Source organism: Podarcis erhardii (genome assembly GCF_964252035.2).
Source record: "Podarcis erhardii genome assembly, chromosome: 2".
In the NCBI taxonomy this organism is placed as follows: Eukaryota; Metazoa; Chordata; class Lepidosauria; order Squamata; family Lacertidae; genus Podarcis; species Podarcis erhardii.
Window position 1 is genome coordinate 96,347,073 of NC_138498.1, and position 19,893 is coordinate 96,366,965.

Here is a 19,893-nt window from a genome sequence, read left to right on the forward strand (position 1 = left end):
TAAAAAAAAACTACCAAGAAGGCTATCATCTGATAGAGAAATCATTTCCAGATCCCCCCCCTTTTTTTTTTACCATTCCAAACAATGGAATGGAGTTAAATCCATCCCATCTGACAACACGGAGTGAAGCAAGTATTGAATTATTTTTACTCATAAACCAGAGGGCAGTTAGAATGAAACAAAAATGGCAGCCAGGCACAAAGGGCCTCAAAAAAGCACAAATAGAAAAGCCAGTAAAGGCCAGTTAGGCACTAAGAAGTGGCCCCAAATTTATCAAGATTTAGGGCTGTCTCATGGAATTGTAGATGTTACCTTAGCTTTCTGCATAAGCTCAGAAACCCTGATTAAGAATTGTTGTTGCTGTTGTTTATTAATCACTTTCTACATATGCCCCAAAGCTATGTACAATACAGTGGTACCTCAGGTTAAGAACTTAATTCGTTCTGGAGGTCCGTTTTTAACCTGAAACTCTTCTTAACCTGAGGTACCACTTTAGCTAATGGGGCCTCCCGCTGCCGCCACACGATTTCTGTTCTCATCCTGAAGCAAAGTTCTTAACCCGAGGTATTATTTCTGGGTTAGCTGAGTCTGTAACCTGAAGCGTATGTAACCTGAAGTGTCTGTAACCCGAGGTACCACTGTATATAACAAAAAGAGCTTAAAAACAGTTTAAAAACAATTTTAAAGGTTTTCCATGTGCAAATCTGGTGTAATCTGAGCTATGAGATCTAGCAAGAGATACATTTAAGTTACACCTCTACAAATCACCCTGTCAGCAGGCTTTCTAGAGATGAAAACAATAACAGATGATGAATTTTAAAACAATACAAAGAGGACAAAGTTGGAAGGGAAAAAATGCCACAATTGTTACACAAGGGACTGTTATGTGCTTGTTTCCCAATCTGGAAATTAGATTGTCTTCATCATCTGGTGTGTAGAGGATTTAATCAAACTCTCTGCTACCACTTCCACAAACAAGTTGTCGTACAGGCCTGTCCCTCAATGGGATTTCTAGTCTTGAGAAAACACATCTGCAGTACCTTTACATCTCTCCCCCCCCCCCCCGGAGCTAGGGATTGTTTAAAATATGTTTTGATTTTATCTTTAAATGGCATTGTTTTAAAATTTTGATGTTTACATCCCTGGGCTGCTTTGAGAGGAAGAGGAGGATATATAAATTTAATAAATAAATAAATGCTCCATTTAAAAAAAAAAAAAAAAAAACACCAAACCAATATATACTCAATTTAATAAATCAACCATAATCAACCAGTTTAACAAATTCCACCAGCACAAAAGGAACAAAAAACAGTGAAGATTAAAGCTTAAGTCCCTAATTTTTTTTTAAAAAAAATAAAGTCTTCAGCAACTGCCTGAGGCAGCATAGGGATGAGGCCTCACCCTCGCTATTGGTGAAGTATGACATGAAAACAGGAAATCCAGAGGTAAATCGGTGACAAAACCATGGTGTGTGGACAGAAGCTTGTCTATGATGTTTGCTTCATGCGTAGTGATCACTTTGATGCCTAAAAAGTGTCAGAAAACCTCGCAGAGTTGGTGAAGAAGAAGAAAAATAACCCTTGAATGTATAGAATGAATAGTATCAGTGATTTCTATGACTGGGACCTGGTAGGAGTGATGAGGCTACTGCCCTTTCTATTGTCATTAATGAGGAGGGGGGAAAACAATGGGTGCCACACAAAGGTATGTGGCCACAATCTGAAGCTGATCAGTTACTTGCGGTATAGATTCTCATTAGGTATGACATAGATTTTTGTTACATAGCTCAGCTGGCTGCAAATTGGACTCGTCATACTGAAGTGTATGTTCTCCCGTTCTTCATTTCCTCTGTTCTGGTTGCTATAGTGACCATCAGAAATCACAGGGAGCAAACAAAAGGCAAACGCGAAAGGAGAGTTTCTAGCTTTTAATAGTTGTCTCCTTTTTTGGAACCTTCTGCAATTTTCTTTTCTTTTCACTCTGTTCCTTTTTTCTTTTCTTTTCTTGTGTTCCAGGGATAATCACGCACAGAAACTACAATTTTCCAATATGTTGCAGGAAAGTGTTTTCCACAAAATGAGGACTTTGTTGTTGCAAGATTTGGTGTGAGGCCTTCTCAGAAGGAAATACAACACATGCACTAGAAGAGAACCCCACTGCCTTTGCAAAACTCTCAAAACGAATCCCTAAGCTGCTTTTTTGAGCTTGAGAGAGTTTAAACAGAAGATTGGATGTTCAGCATAGGAACCTTTCAGAAAAGAAATTTTGGGGGAAGTTGGATACATGCATTAAAGGTGAAACAGATTTATTCAGAAATTTCATAGCTATTCTTCTAACACAAATTCGCTTCAAAAAATAATAATTCAGATTTACTTCCTCCAAGAGTTCTATTATGGATTCTGTTGGATTTGGAGGGTGGGGAGAAATAAATAAAAGTATTGCATTATTGCCTTAAATTTCAGAAGCAAAAGTGAAATGTGGGGGGGGGGAGTGAATTCAAACTCTGAAGGTGTCCATGATCCCTGAAGCCAGCAGTGATCTGGACACAGAGCCAGAAACTGCAGGGGTGCCAGATAGGGAGACTCTTCCACCTGAGGCTGATGGACAGGAGTCTTCAGAGGAAACTTCCAGACCACCTGGCCCTCATGAGCAGTCTCCTGAGCCTGAAGATCCAGATGGCTCCTACCACACATCACCAGTCCTGCAGAGCAGAGAGCACACCAGGAGGAAGGCTACTATACCTTCAAGCCAGTGGGTTGACCCTTTAAGAACCTGGTGTTCTCTACAAGGGGATAGAGCCAGAGGCAGATTTAGGGCAGCACAGCCGATTCCACCATGCTGGGCACCAAGCCTAGGGGGACACTGCAGGATGTCACAACTATGATGTAGTGAATTTATTATTATTATTTTCTTTTTTGAATTTTTACTTTTATTTTGACAAAGTAATAGTCACAAATAAATAATAATAAAAACGTGCACCCCACCACTGAGTCCATTGCATTGTAACTATTCAACCTCCCAAAATTTCAACACCTCTTGCGATGGTTTGACCCCTTTCCGTTTTGACAGTAGAAACACCTTACATCACCTCAAAATCATTTATCCTGCACATTCCCCATTCTACCTTAATGGCACATGTTAATTTATCATTAATAGCTATATCCTACACCTCCATATACCATTCTTCCATTTTAAATTCTGCTTGCCCCTTCCACTTCCTAGCTATAATAATTCGTGCAGCTGTCAATAAATTTGTGAGCAAGTCCTTCATAGCCTGCAAACCTTCCACCCCATCGTAAATTGATAATAATGCTACCTCTGGACTTTTGGTCAGCATTAACCCAGTGAATTTTGTTATCTCCTTAAACACCCTTTGCCCATATTTTTTTTTTTACATATTTACATCCATTGTTTTTTCTGGGGGGATGCAGGGGTATGCATACCCGTAAACATTTTGTGAATCTAAGTTTGGCCTCATTGAGGGGCAGTATTTCAATATGAGTAGGAAAATGAGAGTATCCCTAAAAAAATTTTTTTTAGGAAAAAAAGCACTGTTTACCTCCCTACCACATGTGGCCATAATGATGTAGTGAATTTAGCAGAATGGAAGGTGAGAGGTGGGAGCGTTGAATTTTGGGCTCGCACCAAAGTCTGCCTCTGGTGGAACCTGCAGGAGGTCATCTGCAGAGGACTAAAATCCTTACTCTAAGTCTACACTTGTTGGAGCAAATTGCATGCTTGGAGCTCTCCTTGGTCCAACCTCTAGTCACTTTCTCTGTGGGATCTAGCACAGGACCCAAACATAACAGAAAGTGTGATTAATCTCACATCTGTGCAAGGGGAAAAAATCAGTTTAGCATATTCAAATGAGCACACAAGCTTGCTACAGCTTTGCTTACCATAGCCTCTTGCATTTATCTTCTTACAGCTGAAAATAGGTTGTGTTGATTTAACAGAAACATGGTAAGTGTCACTTCAGAACAGGGATGGATGGATGAAAGAAAGAAATCTATGACATCTTTAAAATATGGGCAACACATTTAACCATTGCATACGACAAAATAAAACTGTCATTAAGATAACTCTGTTGGTTCTGTTGAAACAGGCTAACCCGAGTGCCCTTCAGAAAAATGGATCAATGATCATTCAATGAAACTGACTTCTGAGTAGACGTGGATAGCATAGCTCTGTCCGGGACATTAGGGAGTGGAAGAAGAATTCTAGGAGTGTAGTCCTGGTTGGATTGTGACAAAAAACCATGTCCTCAGCATATAGGCTAACCAGAATGAGGGATGTTTGAAGAATGTGTACATTTGTACATTGATATTACTTGATGTTTACCTCTTGGACTAATGTGCAGATTTGAATGTAGCCATTCACCGGATTTTGCACTTCTTTGAATGCTGAGGTAAATTACTCCATAGATCAAAGGTACCACAATAATCACATGAAAATGTGCATTAAAAGGTTTATTTAAACAGATACTTTGTATTTTTTAAACAAAATTCCAAGTTAATACAGAAATGGAACAAAATGGATTGATGGGTAAAAACATGTGAAAGTGACATGGATTAAAAATAGACATTTTCCCTCGTCCTTAACCATAATATTGATGCTAATGCAATGAAGTGTTTGTGGTGGAGGGAGAGAGGAAATAAAGTCACCTCCTAGTCTCTCTATCCCCCCAATATCTGGGTGGTGCTCTTGACAATTATCTGATCAGTGCTATTTTATACAGTATAGCCTTTATATATTTGCATTCATGTTGTCAGATCAGGGTGCAAATCTATATGTCCTGGACTATGATATCTCTATTTTCTAATCTTCACAATGAAAAAAAACATTTCAAGGTGAAATAGGCTTGTTCCTCTCCCCCCCCCCCCCCCGCCCACAGTCATCATTCTGCTTTTGACAAAGATGAGATATAAGTCATCAATATTTCTGTGACTTAGCAATTCATTTATACTACTTTACTGCTTGGGACGTAACACAGACTAGTTTTGAGCTTGATGAAATATTGTTATCTGCGTAATTCATTTTGTGCCACTTCAACGAGGTATTTGAATTTGTGGCTGCTCCCATTAGAGGCTGGAAATTGAATTGAAAATTCATGTGCAGGCGGCACGGATGAGGCAAACCGGAGCATCAGGAAAGTGTCAATTAAATTCACCTTTCTGCTTTCAGGCATAAAAATCTGGATCAAAAGCCTTGCCAAAAAAAAAAAGGAAAAAGAAAAGTTCCCATTATCGTATAGGCCAAAGACTACAGAAATTATTCCAGGCAGAACTGGTCCACGAGCAAATGCTTCTTTGATAAACTTCCAGTTTATTTTACCAAAGGATACGAAATTGTTAAACGGTGAACATGAGAGCAATTTGTTGTTTTCTTTCTCAAAATTTGATTCTGTTAAAAAGGTTATTGATTAGTTGTAGGAAAACACTCAGCAAATTGAGCTTCAGCCTTTCCTAAATATTTTTGTCATGAAACATATCAGTTGAAATACACCCAGGCACACACACCTGGTGTATAATTCAAAAGTCAATTTCCTCGCACCAGCAATGGCATGGAGGTAGAACATTTTAATCGGGTGCGGAAGGTCCCAGATTCAATTCCTACCATCTCCTTTCTACAAAAGGGTGCGGTAGTTTGTGATGAGGAATAGTTCTGCCTCATACCCTGGAGTGCCATTGTCAGTCAGAGTAGTAGCTCAAGGATATCTGAAAGGTCGTTTTCCCTCATACAAACCTGTCTGGGCTCTAATATCTCTCAGCCCCATCGCCATCACAGGCATGCTTGGTGGGGGCACAGGAAAGGGCCTTCTCGATGGCTGCTCTCAGCCTTTGGAACTCCCCTCCTAGAGAAGTTAGACTGGCTTCCTCCTTGTCCTTTCGCTACCAGGTGAAGACTGTCTTGTATCAACAGACTTTGGGGAACTGAATGGGGTTTTTTTAAGGAAAGGGCTGGTGCTGTGATGTTTTTATTGTAACAATCTATAGGTGATCTTTTACGTGTATATATTTTAATTCTACTACTACTACTACTACTAAATAATAATTTATTATTTATACCCTGCCCATCTGGCTGGGTTTACCAGCCACTCTGGCCGGCTTCCAACAAAATATTAAAATATAATACTCTGTCAAACATTAAAAGCTTCCCTAAAGAGGGCTGCCTTCAGATGTCTTCTAAAAGTCTGGTAGTTGTTCTTCTCTTTGACATCTGGTGGGAGGGCATTCCACAGGGTGGGTGCCACTACCGAGAAGGCCCTCTGCCTGGTTCCCTGTAACTTGGCTTCTTGCAATGAGGGAACCACCAGAAGGCCCTCGGCACTGGACCTCAGTGTCTGGGTAGAAGTTTGGGGGTGGAGATGCAGCTTCAGATATACTGGACCGAGGCCATTTAGGGCTTTAAAGGTCAGCACCAACACTTTGAATTGTGCTTGGCAACGTACTGGGAGCCAATGTAGATCTTTCAAGACCAGTGTTATGTGGTCTCGGCAGCCACTCCCAGTCACCAGTCTAGCTGCCACATTCTGGATTAGTTGTAGTTTCCTGGTCACCTTCAAAGGTAGCCCCACATAGAGTGATTGCAGTAATCCAAGCACGACATAACCAGAGCATGCACCACTCTGGCGAGGCAGTCCACAGGCAGATAGGGTCTCAGCCTGCGTACCAGATGGAGCTGGTAAACAGCTGCCCTGGATACAGAATTGACCTGTGCCTCCATGGACAGCTGTGAGTCCAGAATGACTCCCAGGCTGTGCACCTGGTCCTTCAGGGACACAGTTACCCCATTCAGGACCAGGGAATCCTCCACACCTGCCCACCTCCTGTCCCCCCAAAACAGTACTTCTGTCTTGACAGGATTCATCCTTAATCAATGCTTAATTGTTTTTTAATGTTTGCTTTTTAATATGTTTTAGCTGATTCTATTTTAGTTGTAAGGTGCCTTGAGTCCTGTCAGGGAAAAAGGCAGGATATAAATAATAAGAATAATTAATAGAACTTTATGGTATAAGGCATCTACCCCTGGAAGCACATTTTCATAAGTCACTTCAGAATTACCAGCTATATTGCCATGCTAAGCATTTGTTCATTCATTTTTTAAAAAAAATTAATTTTATTTTTAACGGTGGAGAACTCTAATCTGGGTACTATATTTTTGACTGGTATGTTTGGAGAAATCTTCACAAATCATCAGGATTTTTTGGGCTTAGAGAAGCACGAGGGGGTGACAGGGACACTGGGGGCTAACTTGATATTTTGTTCTAAAGAAATGTACAAAAAAACCTGTTCATTTTTAGGATGGTTGGGAGTAATGAGTAGCTTCATTTACGCATTCGGGCAAGGGGACCATTAAGAGAGGTCTGTTGTTTTGGTACAGAATGGAGCTGCAATTTACTAGGCACCAAGGCACAATTTTTATTTTGTTTCACACCATGTAGTCTTGCTATGTTTACCTGCAATTGTATGTAAGATAACAAAGCCTTACTTGCCATTGCATCCCTGCACCTTTGGCAGGGAATAATGACTTCAAGGCACAGGTAACCTGTGGGAAGAGGCAACCCTTCAGGTTCTGTCGCAGTCCCAACTGTGAAGGGCCCTAAGAGTCAATACTAGCACTTGGAATAGGGCTTGGAATTGGAATTGGACCTGGAGCACGTGAGAATGTTAAGATACTGATACCATGTTTGCAACAGAGGCAAATTAGGGCAGCACAACCAAGTTCTGCTGCATTGGGCACCAAGCCTAGGTGGTGCCACAGGACACCACAACTCGTGAATTGAGCAGATTAGAAAGTGAGAGGTGGGGGGTGCTGAATTTTGGGCTCACACAGGGCATTGCTGAAATTAGAAAGACCCAAGTTCACCCCTGTTCGTAACCAGGACTGACCCCAGATATTTTACTGAGAAAGAATACTGACTGATGCTCCCTGCTTGCCTCCGGGTAAGAGTACCCAGGGCCAGGCATCTGAGGCAGGAAATCCTACAAGCACCTCTGCCCCCTTCCTAGTAGGAAACTTGTATTTATTTATTTATTTATTTATTTATTTAAAAGCCGCTTGCTGCTACCTGAAGCTACTGCCTCACTCTGTCTAATTGCAGAGCCAGCACTGCTTGCAACAGCAGCTCCCAATTAGTACCCTCTCAGCCATATTCTGGACCCATTGAGGTTTCCAAAGGCAGTTCTGCTCCCATGTACAATGCACCGCAGCATTTGAAACGGGATCGCTGATGCCAGACTATCTCAACCCAGGTTGAGATAGAAGATGTACCAACCTATGCTGATATAAGGCGACTGGAGCCACAGAGGCTGCTTCTGCCTCTAGTGATAAAGATGGATCAATGAGAACACAATTACAGTTGTGGTCCAAAGAAGCCATCTGCAGATATATCCTCTGAGAAGAAAGTTTGAGGACAAAATAGAGCCCGAGCGATTTGGACCAAGATAGCTGCTACTGAGAAGATTTTGGCATTATTTAGTTGCCCCAGAGAAATAATCATGTGTCCCCAAAACTTAGGGGCAATTGCCTCCCATTTTCTGCAAAACAGAATCCCTGAATAAGGCATGAGTGAGAGGCCTTGTACCTGAAGCCACTAACTGTAGAATGGTTTTCTGAAAGCTTCTAAGAAGGGTTACTGCAACGCAGTGCTGAAATAATATTCTCCCTCTCCCTCCCCCCAAAAAAGCTGGTAGCTTGTTTCACTATTGAAAAGATCTTATACAATTAATAGATTGAGTATAGGCTGGCCAATCACCACACACTATTATTTCAAGGAAACCAAGGCAAAGAGATTTGACTTTTTTTTTAATTTTACATTCAGAAGCGGTTTCAAAGTTCTGCAAGCCTGACAAAAACTAATGTTCTTCCTAAGATTCAGTACATATGTTCGGGACTCTATAAATACGATGAGTGAAGGGCAAAAAAGAGATGCCTTTTCAATACAGGAAAGAAAAATGCTTAAATGGGACTTGTGTCAACAGATTTTTTCAGACTAGGGTGGAGGGAAGGTGCCAAGCTTTTCTGAGAAGATGATCGAGAGAATTTCACAAGGGGAACAAGCATATTGCATGCCTACCTTTACACCCCCCCCCGATCAATCCCCTTATCCTGAGATGCCGTTTGACAGTTTTCAATGAAAACCAGATTGTTTGAATTCTAGTATAAGATGCTCTCTGTGGGACTGTCCAAATGGGAACATCCTGTACCACTGAGATGAACCTTAATTAAAAGAACCTTGTCCTCATCATTAAAACTTCTAACACTGGGTTTTTGGTTTTGGCAGTTTAAAAACCTTCTGATACTCCCACTATAATTGGCTTTAAAATTACCCACTATTCGGTACATTTCAGAGTGTTCAAGATATTTACATTCCAATAACCTTCAGACTGATGAACTGCTCAGATTGGAGAGGGAAAGGATTCAGGTCAACAACCATGTAAGCAAATATTCAGTGTAATCATATATTACTGTAGAGTTTGCATTTGCAAAAATTTGCCTTTGCATGTTCTGTAAGAGTTTTTAAAGAAAGTTTTATAAAGTCATCCATTTGCACACAAGAAAAATGTTATTAAACATGTTGTTAAGTATGTTGTTGTTTAGTCGTTTAGTCGTGTCCGACTCTTTGTGACCCCATGGACCAGAGCACGCCAGGCACTTCTGTCTTCCACTGCCTCCCGCAGTTTAGTCAAACTCATGCTGGTAGCTTCGAGAACACTATCCAACCATCTCGTCCTCTGTCGTCCCCTTCTCCTTGTGCCCTCAATCTTTCCCAACATCAGGGTCTTTTCCAGGGAGTCTTCTTTTCTCATGAGGTCATGAGGTGGCCAAAGTATTGGAGCCTCAGCTTCACGATCTGTCCTTCCAGTGAGCACTCAGGGCTGATTTCCTTCAGAATGGATAGGTTTGCTCTTCTTGCAGTCCATGGGACTCTCAAGAGTCTCCTCCAGCACCATAATTCAAAAGCATCAATTCTTTGGCGATTAGCCTTCTTTATGGTCCAGCTCTCACTTCCAAACATCAGTACTGGGAAAACCATAGCTTTAACTATACGGACCTTTGTTGGCAAGGTGATGTCTCTGCTTTGTTGTTAAGTATATATTTTTTTTTAAAAAAACCAACAACTCAGGAATGGGCAGCCTGTAATCCAAATGCTGCATGGGGACCTTGGTCCAATTTCATGTAGAAGGGAGAGCAGAAACAGGTGGATTTGAGGAAGTGGGGAGGGTGGAGGGAGCCCTCTTTAAGCTATTAATTCAGAATTCTGACAGAAACTACCTGTCCCTTCCCATGGCAACCCACTTGGAGGGAGAGGGAAAAGAGAAAGAAAAGTGGGTGTCAGAGAGCAAGGGAGCAGGAGTGAGATTATGGAGGGGGAAGAGGGAGATTTGGTGTGGCAAAGTGGGAGAGAGAAGGGGTGGCAGAAGGAGAGTAGATGGCAGAAAAAGTGAGTGAAATTAGATGGTGGGAGAAAGATGGAATGGCAGAAAAAGAGATAGAGAAAATGGATGGGGGGCCCCTAACCTGCTACTGGTTTCAGACAAGACCGCTGAGATGGGCCTTCCAAGAGATTACCCTACAAGGGAACGCAGCCTTTCACAGAAAAAAGTTCCCACACCCCTGTCTTAACTCATATCCTGTTTAGAGGAGGAGAGTCCACACTTTCTGTCAGCAAGAAATGTTATTTGATAGAGCTAAAGTAATAATAGAGCACCTCAAAGGGAAATCTGCCAAACAGAAGACAGTGGGACCAAACAGAAAATAATAGCCAAAACAAAACGACTTTGCTTATCAGAACTACTTGGCGAACATCCAACCTGTTCAGCTAATTAGGTGTTTCATTGAAGTTAAGTAATATTTGCATAATGTTACACTAACAAGAAGAAGGGCAGAGGAGCAGCATAAGAAATTAAACTAATGAGGAGATAGGCAAGGCTTGAAAAACAGCCGAATCTGCTTTATTTACTTATTGTCTTTGGAATGAATATGTTATACTTATTTTTAAAAATTGACATAAGTTTTACAGCCTAATGAGATGAGGGCTTCCTCGCACCAACTACTGTTGAACTAGAAAATGCACATATAGTATAAGTGGGTGATACATTCCAGGAGTAGGAAACCCCCAACCTGGAGGCTGGATATGGTCTTCGGCCTGATTGGTCTTCAGGGTCTTCTCCCATCCATCAGCTGCTCAGCTGGGAGCAAATGAGAGTGAAAAGGCCTTTGATGTTGTGCCCACTGTGCAATTTTCAGTTTATTCCCCTGTAAGAAGATCTGCTTCAAGAACATCAAAGCAGAGGGGGAAATGTCTCAGCAGAGAGGTAGGCTTGTGTCCCTTGCAAATATGCAAAAGAAGACGTGTGTATTCATTTTGCAACTGGATGCACACAACCTCACATTTTGAAATAGGAGGCACTGAATAGTTGCAAGAAAGTCTGCAGTCCAGTTTTGCATTGATCTTATTTGTATTTTGCTGGTAGAATTACTATGGGTTTTTTTAGCCATTTGCGCAGTGAGGCCTGATAAAGGGGTTTTTTGGGGGGGTTATTTACAGCATAAGGGACTCGGGTGGCGCTGTGGGTTAAACCACAGAGCCTAGGACTTGTTGATCAGAAGGTCGGCAGTTCGAATCCCCGTGACGGGATGAGCTCCCGTTGCTCGGTCCCTGCTCCTGCCAACCTAGCAGTTCGAAAGCACGTCATGTGCAAGTAGATAAATAGGGTAGATAAATACCTTCTGGTGGGAAGGTAAACGGCATTTCCGTGTGCTGCTCTGGTTCGCCAGAAGCGGCTTAGTCATGCTGGCCACATGACCCAGAAGCTGTCTGCGGACAAACGCCGGCTCCCTCGGCCTATAGAGCGAGATGAGCGCCGCAACCCCAGAGTCGGTCACGACTGGACCTAATGGTCAGGGTTCCCTTTACCTTTACCTTATTTACAGCATAGAAGGTTTAACTTGTGTGGAGTTACGGAGAATTAAATGCTGTAGATGCCCCTATTTCCACAAGAAACAGCTTTAGTATCTGTGTAGTTGTCTTTGTGTGATTGCGTGAGGATCTGGCTCAACCCCTTTTGACTCAGGCCCTGCCCACTCCTAGAATACAGCCCCTCATGGCTTTCCACTGCGGTAATGTAGGCCTTGGCCCAAGAGAGGTGCTCTGACCTTGCTATGTATGATGCTTCTGATTGCATTCATCTTTCAAAGCTGCATGAGTTCCAACATTGGGTTGGGAACCATGAGTCATGAGATGCTCATGGAGTTGATGGTGCTGACCTTGATTGGCAGGCAAGTATCTTCAGCTGCACCTTGTCACATCCATAGCTTGCTGAAAACGTAGCTGGTTCTGGTCAATTTGATTTAGATATTCAGTTTCTTCATTTTTAATTCATAGCAAGTTTCTGAAGTAGCATTTTCTTATTTATGTGCATAGTGTCCCTTAGGGCAGGTTGCAAGTTAAATTAGCGCACATCCAAATAACTCAGAATATAAATACAGGCTTTTGAAAAGTCCCAAACTTTTGACTATCCAGAGGCAACTTAATAAAAAAAACCCTGTGATACTTTTCTGAGAATTGCAAGTTGAGTGTGCAGGATGAAAAGGATGTTCTCTTAGAAAAATAATTTGTACTAGAAAAGCAATTCAGATTCCAATGGTTCAGGTGGGAAAGTATGGTTGATGCACCATTTAAACCTGGCTGGTAGTCAAATAAGTTATTCACTGGCAAACACTGTTAATGGAGCTGATTAATGCACCACATCCTGTATTTGCCAGGATGACAGCGAGACACAAAAGCCCCATTTGTAAAACACTAACAGATTGAACTAATATCTGAGTGGGCCCATGCCGATTAGCTCTGCCCCTGATGTCCCTCAACATCTGTAGGGAAAGAAGTGATCACACAGACATCTGTAGGCATGAAAGCATCCTCTCTGTGGACTTTCGAGCTTTGCATACAGACACCAGGATGCAAGCCATGCTAGTGTGTATGAGGTTGGTAACCCCGATATTACATCTTAGACCAGTTGTCTGTTTCTCTTGTAACCAACAATAGAGGAGGTTTCCAGGAGCAGATTCACTGTTTCCTTCTGCACTGTGCAAGAGCTGCCACCTAATTCTGCCTAAAACAAATTTTGAGGTAGATGTGGAAAATCCATCTTTTGCTTGTGTCACAATGTCAGCATGAATGGAGAAGCAAGTTAAAAGAAGTTCAGGAAGATTTGCAGAAGGAATTTGAGGGGAAGACACATCTTCTTGCTGCAGCCGTTTTGGGAAGTGGTTCTGACACAAGGAATCCACCCTGATCCAGATGCTATAGGGAGAATCAATTTCACAGCTGGAGTTAAAAATACAGACAAATGTTTGGCTCAACCCCAGCAGTTTGGAAAGCTTCTACAGCATGTATCAACTCAACAATTTGGTGAAATCAAGGGAGAGTGAATGTCTAATTTTGGGTCAGATGCCAAAAATGCCTTTCTGTGTATCCTTGAATGTACATAATAAAGTGAGTGTCCCATTTTGATAATAAAGTTTGCGATGTGAAATAAAGAGAAAATGAGCAGCCAGCCCATTAGGAATTCTCTCAGTGCTATCAGGAGTACATTAAACAAAAATTGTTCCTGGAAAGCTGCATGAAACAGTAATTATGCAAGCGTTAGGATAATTGGGAATTGCCTCATGCAGGGCAAAAGGAAAGGAAAGACGGGGGGGCACACAAGTCTGAATAAAATTGAAGTTCTACAGTTTACCTGAAAGAGCCCAAACCTCTCCAAAGTTGTTTAAAATGCAACCTCAGAGCAAGCCAGGGGGGAGCCACCATGCCAGAACCAGGCAAGCAAAGAAATAAGGAGGCCAAACATCTGGTCACCTTCAAAAGGCATGCAACCTACACTAACTTTTGAATCACAACTGAGATTAAGCTAGATGTATATGACGATGATGAATTGATTTGTACATACAACGTAACAACAAAATAGGCTTCTACGCCCTTCAGAAGTATAAAATCAATGGCATAGGCATTAAAATATAAACATCCATAATTAAAACACACAACAAAGCAACCCCACTAAAATCTAATCATCCATTAATAAAATATGCAATAAAACAATACCATTAAAAGAGTACAGTAATTATAACAGGAGGCGTGGGTCAAAAGATCAAGGGAATGCCTGTCTTGGGATCAAGGGAATGCCAGCAGAAGGCCAATGTCGATGGATCCTCTTGAATTTCATAAGGGGAGGCCATTCCACAACCCCAGTGAAAAAACTTGCCTCCACCTCACTGCAAGATGCTGAGCAGTAGGCTGTGGCAAAACAAATTGGGTTCCGTTTGTTCATCTTAAAGCCCTTACAGAGCAATGGAGGGGAAATTGGTCTTTCAGATAACTGATGGTCCAGAATGGTTCTGGGCTTTGTATGTCAGTAACAAGATCTTTAAACTGGTTTGATAGCTAACAGGCAGCCAGTGCAGATCCATTAGCACAGGTGTGATATGGGCCCGGTAAAGGAACATACTAAGTAGATTCTAGGCAGGTTCTTCTGCAAAGTTGTGCTCTTTGGGAAACGCAACACGCAGCATACTTAGATACATCTGTGAGAAGATGAAGGCATGTTTTTCCGCTGTTATACACTTTGCCTTCAAATCTCTCATGATGAATTCTGATAGAGTAGAGCGAGGGGGAACAGTAGGAAGTAGAATAATAAATGTAATGTATGCTCCTGTTTACCAAAGAGAGGGCTGCTCTTTTCTGATCTCCGTCTGACTGAAAACAAAACTAGATGTGAAGGGTGAACAGAATCTCCCACATATTTAAGAGTATTAATAGCAGCCATGAGGATGGGCCATTTCCCAATTAAAATTGGCTACCAAACTTGCTATTTGTCCTATTTTGCAAAATGCAAAGTACTCATTTGACATTAATATGGTTTTTTGGGGGAAGAGCAGTTTTGTGACAAGAGGGTTTTTTAAAATAGCAAAATACAAAGCAACAGCAACACCAATGTTTTGGCACTTTATGGGAGCTCCAAGATCCACCTGCCCAGTAATCTGAGCATTGGGGCACAACATTAAAGGGAATAGGGCAGACATCAGTGATTGCTGTGCCCTGGCAACTACCCACTGATGTTGTATCGAAACAAGGCATGCACAGGATTAAGCAGGCATATCTATTCTTCGAAATTTGGCTTAGTTTCTTCTGCTTCAAGAACCTGCCTGAAGGGTTTTGCTGCTGAGGGCACACACTCATGTCATGGAGGCATCAGTAGGGATATCAGAAGCTGCCTTATACCAAGGCAAACCATTGATCTCTCTAGCTCGGTATTCTCTGCAACAACTAGCCGCAGCTTTCCAGGGTACAGGTGAGGAGCAGTTTCCAGCCCTACTTTAAAATATCATAAATGAAACCTGTGACCTTCTACATACAATGCAAAAGATCTAACACTGACCCGCAACCCTTCCCTATTTTGCCTCCGAATAGGCTACGTCATGCATTAGGACATAATTAGCACACAATCATTGCTACATTCATAAGTTCCGTGATTCCTCTAAAAGGTGGGTGGGGATTAGATTTCACTTGTAACTTGCAATTCAGATGTGGCAACTGTGTTTGATCACTTCATGAGCTGCAACTCTTTCATTCTGTGCCTGCTGTTATTTTAAAAACAGAATGTTTCCAATGAGCAAAAACAACAGCAACTTGGCGGTGAAAGGGGGAGTGAAACTGAATAGCCCCTTCCGGTGGCAATCTCAGATCCACCTGAAAAGTTGCTTTTGGCACTCCTGCGGAATTTCTCTCTTCCACAGACTGACTATGAACAGTGAGCAACTGCTCTACAGCTTAACACTTCTCTTCAGATTTGATATTAAATGAGAAAAGGTAGCTTGAATTAGCATAATCCTTTCAGAAGCTCCTTGGCAATGAAAATAATAGGCTTCTGCCGCATATTCCAGAGAGGTTTAAAGCGACTGATTACAGTAATGTGCCTTATTTTAGTTACTAAAATCTTCAGCTGTCTGGTCATTTTGCCATTAAGGGATGGCATATGATGGATTTCCTAAAATCCACAGCCTTTTAGCAGCTAGCATCCTGGATAGGGGAACGCAAAAGGAAGCGCTGAATATTAAGCACTTTGGGGGAAAAAATTCTCCTTCATGCTTAAAATGAAGGTGAGATCTGTTCAAAATTTTGACACACTTCACTGTTACATCGTGTTGATATATCTCTAAATATCTAAAGGGTGATGAATTCAATCCATTCTATTTTTTCTGTAGGCAGGATCTTATGTAAACAAGTATCCTAGAAGAAAATGTAAGAAGAGCCCTACTGGATCAGTCAGTCTTTGGCCCATCTAGTCCAGCACTCTGTTCTCATAAAGGCCAACCAAATTCCTCAGGAAACCCTTAAAATAAACTGGGGATAGCAGAGTTTTTCCCATTCTGCAATTTATCCTTGAATTGATCTAGGAGCAGGATTTTGGGGCTTGCAGTCTATCTTACCTCTCAATCAAATTCAGCATGACCAAATCTGTGTGTGTATGTATGTGGTTTGCAGTTTGCTGGTGAAGATAGCTACTGAAATCAAGGGTTGCTCCACCATGTGAAGTTTATTTATTTAAGTTTTTTTATTTACGACAGAGAGCTTCAGCCTTGGTTCAGTCTTGGATGCAAGAGCCCTCATTCATCAGCCGTCTGGGAAACTGTCTGGTCGGTCTAGGATAGAATAATCTCAGACCGACTTGAGGTATCTGTATTCTCAAGGCAGAAATTACTGGTGTTCTTTTTCTTGAAAGAGAATATTGTAAAAAAAAATAAAAAATGGAAACTCTTGCAGCTAAGGAAATGTGACTCCCAACTCCTGTTTTGAGTCAACTTGTAGGCGGAATCTCAACACGACACCCAAAAGTGATATAGGAGTTGGCAATGTGATGTGGTAGCAAAATCCCGGGAAGCTAAGATCAGCATTACATCACGTACTGAGCAAAGGCGGCATGTCTGCATTTGGAATTCTGTGTTCAGTTCCAGCAGACACATATTGACAAATGGAAGAGGAGATCAGCAAAGAGCAGGCAACATAATTAGTGGGCCAGAAGGATTGATTTAAGAGTTAATAATGTATCACTTGGCAATGCAACGAGTGGGGAGGGGACCTAGTCTACAAATACTTAAGGAACATAAATGCTGAGGATGAAGGGGAATTATTTAGATGGCTGCCAGTGAAGGCTCTGGGAGGAAATGGAGAAAGAGAAAAATTACACTGAAACACAGAAAAAATATCCAGAGCCTAATCCATCTCACTGACAAGGAAGCATTGCTTAAAAGAAGCCATCGCATCACTCGTCAGTGTGCCATGAAAGGCTTCCTGAGTATTGGACAACATGCACTTATAGAAACACAGCAACACAGGCATGCCAGCAAATTGTCAGGGCATTTTCACACATGGGGCTTAGTCTGGCTTGGGAAGCGGGGACTGGGTATGGCTCCATGGTTTATAGCACATAATCTCTGTGCAGAAAGCCACAGGCCCCATTTGCAGCATACACTCTGAAAGGATCCCAGGTAGCAGGGCTGAGAAAGACCACAGACTGAGATCCCAGAGAGCCATTGGAAGATGTATTATGCAGCACAGGGTGAGATGGAACCAGCAGCAGCTCACACATAAAATCAGTCCCTATCACAAGTGCAAAGCCCGCAATGTATCTCCAACGTACATTTTTCAAATTCTCTCAGTTGCCTCTTGGTGTTAGAAAAAGCACTTGAAAACCCAAGTTTCATGACCTCGAGAAACCCAGAGAGATGATCATTCAGATCCACTGCTACAATAGATGGTAGCAGTGAACCAGCAGTAAATCACACTGAGCAAGTTGGAATTAACTCTTCATTAGCAAAAACAGGATCTGCCCAGGAGTGTCAGGCCTAAGGAGCACAGCAGCTCATTTCTGGTAGGTCTTGCCCCCATGAAGCAGTTGGTCACACTGAAGGTCCCTGCCTCCCCAAAGCTGCCGAAGTCCCCTCCTCTCCAGGGTCCCCCCCAATATGGGACTGTGCCTGCGTGCAGCTAATTTTTCCTCCGCTCTCTTCATGCCTCTCCTTGTTCTGGGAGGCCAGGGGGAAGGGTAGCCTGTCGTAGCAGCAGCAGGAGACACCTGTGCCTCTTCACCAGCTGGACTCATCTCTGCTTCTTGGCCTCCCTCCTCTCCTGCTTCTGCCCCTGATTTTGGACTTCTTTCTGCCACAGACTCTGTCTTCTCACTAAGCCCTGTTACCTTCTCAGCTTCTGGCACCTCCTCCCAGTCTTTTCCTATCACCAATCCCCAGGCGCTGAGCCTTCTTCCCTTGAGGGTTCCCCAGCTGGTGCCTCCCACCATTCCTCTGTGTCCAGCCAGTCCGTGACATCAGATGCATATTTCTCTCCTTCCCCATATTTACCTAAAACGTGGTGGCTGTTCTCTTGCTACATGAAAGGCCTGCTTCTTCATTCCAAGCTTTCAAGAAATTAGTCCATATGCCTGGAGTGAGGAAAGATGTTTCTGGAATGAAAAGCATGCTGGGGTGTCAGATAATGGGCCCTCCAAAATGTAGGGCTTTGGCAGTCTTGAAAATATTAATGCCAGAATACAGTCAGAGCTGAATTGAAAAATCCCTGTTGCCTCCTCCTTTCCTTTGTGATTGATCCGCAGCAAGAGGCAGTGGGTTTTTCTTCCAGTCTGACACTTCCTGAAGCACTTGGCACCATCACAGGCTCGCACAGGTGCTGCTGGGTTTACATGGCCCACCCAGGTGCAGCAGCAGTCAGCCACAGGAGCAGAGAGTGTGCTTTGCATTCCAGAAGCCAGATTCAAAGAGACGTGGCTGCTTTTCAAAGAGGTCAGAGCATCGCAATAAGCTCCATCCCTGAATTCATTTGCTTGCATTAACTTTAAAAGACTAGCTTCTGCTACTCGGTTGCAGCTAGAGATTGGGGAGAAATTTAGCGTGGTTTGGGATTTTAGTGCAAATCTTCCTAATTTGCATTACGTGAACTGAAACACAGCTTTCCTTCGCCATTGACACTTCTCCGAATTTTGTGATGTGGGTAGTTCGCCAACCAAGCCATGTTTACAAAAATGTATATTGAAGGGTGTTAATTTAAGGTCTGCTATGTAGACGTTATGTATGAGGATTAGCCAAATTTAGGTATATAACTGTACAGAGAGTTCCTCCAAAACTATCAGGGAGATAGATTCTAGATTTGTAAAGGACTGAAACCAGCTATTTAGACGAACACTAGTATGCGCCAGACAATGTTAGTAATGAGATTTTATTGAGTTAGGGAACCCTATAACAGAAATAATCTTTTAGGTTCCAGCAGAAGGTTAACATACTTACATAAAGTCAGCTGAATTGTGTTTTCAGAAGCACGAATTCTCAGCCTATTGGGCAGGAAATAGCATATAAGTGAAGATAACAAATAAAAATGCATTATATTAGATGAAATTGTTTGCAGAAATGTGTGTATCTGCATTGCAATAGTGAGAAATTTTCGTGAGGATTTTTTTTAAAAAAAATGCAAATTGATAGAGAAATGTGGAGGACTGAGCATAAGGCTGAAAAAAAATGAATAAAATAAGAAAAATTGAAATGGATAGATTTGTCCATCTCAAGTATAAGCAAACAATTGCCTGCTTACAAACATTAATGCAGCAACTTCTACTGGATAACAGCTGAATCAAACAGGCTTTCCTTTTTTAGGAGTCATTCTGAATGGTGTGGAAGCTCTGCGCTGTTTCGTGCTTTATGATGGTTTTACTGTTTTATTTATTTGCTTATTATTGATTTTGGAATTCTTAATGGATTTTTTCCAACTCCCATAGAGAAATCTGTCATTCAGAACTGGTGCCATTCAGAACTGTCTGCCTAAAA

The 19,893-nt window shown here is 42.0% G+C and overlaps 1 long non-coding RNA gene across 2 annotated transcripts; it reads left to right on the forward strand.

Annotated features, from left to right (window-relative positions):
• Positions 1–1,521: 1,521 nt before the first annotated feature.
• On the forward strand, positions 1,522–5,368 carry LOC309335254. Of its 2 annotated transcripts, XR_014153426.1 has the most exons (3): positions 1,522–1,629; positions 2,016–2,294; positions 5,185–5,368. It is a non-coding gene; the product is annotated as an uncharacterized lncRNA (long non-coding RNA). The 2 variants fall into 2 exon arrangements; XR_014153425.1 differs by having other exon boundaries at positions 1,522–2,294.
• Positions 5,369–19,893: the final 14,525 nt, after the last annotated feature.